The sequence below is a fragment of the Anneissia japonica genome, unplaced genomic scaffold (genome assembly GCF_011630105.1).
Source record: "Anneissia japonica isolate Jap-2015-1 unplaced genomic scaffold, ASM1163010v1 scaffold62797_len10289_cov106, whole genome shotgun sequence".
Lineage (NCBI taxonomy): Eukaryota > Metazoa > Echinodermata > Crinoidea > Comatulida > Comatulidae > Anneissia > Anneissia japonica.
The window spans coordinates 1-1921 of NW_022687662.1; positions in this window are offsets into that span (position 1 = coordinate 1).

Here is a 1921-nt window from a genome sequence, read left to right on the forward strand (position 1 = left end):
CGAGTCAATCCGAGATGGCCCGAGTGAAGTTTCATGCAAATGTTTCGTACGGAAAAAAAATCGCGGGCCGTCTCGACTTAATCGACCCGAAAATCTCATATTGCAGAATTCAGGTCAAAAGGTCATCAACAACTTCTGATCTGATCTGAGAACGTCGCTGTCTAATTTTTAAAAATACATTGACGTTACCATGCTAATACTGATGGGTCGTTTAAAATGACATAATATTTGATTGAGCTGCACGAGTAAAAAAGTGTTATTTTAACTTGAGTTACATACTGTGGCAATTTTTATTTGTCTGGGTTTTGCATAATTACCTAGGCCTAGCTACAAAAAATATACGCTTTGTGGGGAAAGCACAGAGAGTAAGAAAAATCGCTCTCGGGGCGTTTCATCAAATGAAACAGGGTGACAGTTATTTTCAAATTAAGAGAAGAGCTGAGATTTTCAAATTAAGAGAAGAGCTGAGAAGAGGCACCTCTAAAATACTGGATGCCATAAGACCTACCAAAATGGCAGAGCACCAATGAATGTAATGAGGCCTAAGCCTAGTTATTAATATCAGGCATAGTAATCTGCAGATTCTTGATTACAAGACTAGACCAGGTTAATTACATGTAATGTCGAAATGATTATTTATTATTATTAATTATTGTTATTATGTTACTAAGGGGAAATAACAGAAGATATCCCCCCTGGGCTAGTTATTAATTATAGGCCTAGTAAATAGTATGGTTTTTCATTACAAGGCTTAGGTCAAGGTATTTAATGCTGAAATTATTATTATTATTATTATTATTATTATTATTATTATTATTATTATTATTATTATTATTATTATTATTATTATATTATTATTGTTATTATTATTAATTAATATTATGTTACTAAAACCAACCTGTAGGCCTACCTTAAGGGGAACTTAGACAATTGAGGAATTAGAGAACAATTAAAAAATCGACGCCGAAGGGAAATAATACAAAAGATATTCCCCCTGGGCTAGTTATTATTTATAGGCCTAGTAATGTTCTTCATTACAAGGCTTAGGCCAAGGTAATTAATGCTGAAATTATTATTATTATTATTATTATTATTATTATTATTATTATTATTATTATTATTATTATTTAGTAACATTAATTACATTACAAGGATAGTTTGGCCAAGTTCAATAACGCCGCCGAATGGTATATTTTATTTATGTAATAATATTTCTCGTATGCACTCTATTTTTTATTTCATGCTTTAATTTTTTCCATTTTTTTTTTCAAAATTTCAATCAACGTCTGTATGAAAAGCGTGACTTGGTGTCAGCCTAGGACCCTAGTCCTATACTAGGTAGGACTTGAAATAGTCTGCTGAGTTAGGCCCATAGTTTATCATTTTTCTCTCTAGCATTTGGTATTACTGTACCTATCAACACTTTATAAAAGGGGGTACTAGCTGTTGTTGTTGTGGATATATACTAACATTATAAACATCCAAGAAGGTCACAGTTAGTTACACACGTACATCCCATAAATCCGTAGGATATCATAGGCCGACCGTAGGTAAACATAGAAAGAACAATACTGTACTGTAATAGTAAAACTCGAGCATCACGACATTGCGAAGTGTCTGCTCTTGTTCCTCGTATCGAACTGAGTCGAGTCAATCCGAGATGGCCCGAGTGAAGTTTCATGCAAATGTTTCGTACGGGAAAAAAAATCGCGTCCAGCCTAGGCCTCTGATACCCTGCTACACCTGAGACCTTCCGTAGGGTAGGGTAGGCTAGGCCTACTATCTACCCTTGTGAGGCCTAGCTCTAGGCCTTGAATAAATATGAACTAAAAAACTATGTTTATATTCACTCTTTTGATTCATTATAGAGTTCTGGGAATGTTAATCCTGAGGATTTTATCTGATTCGTCTCACAGCCCTT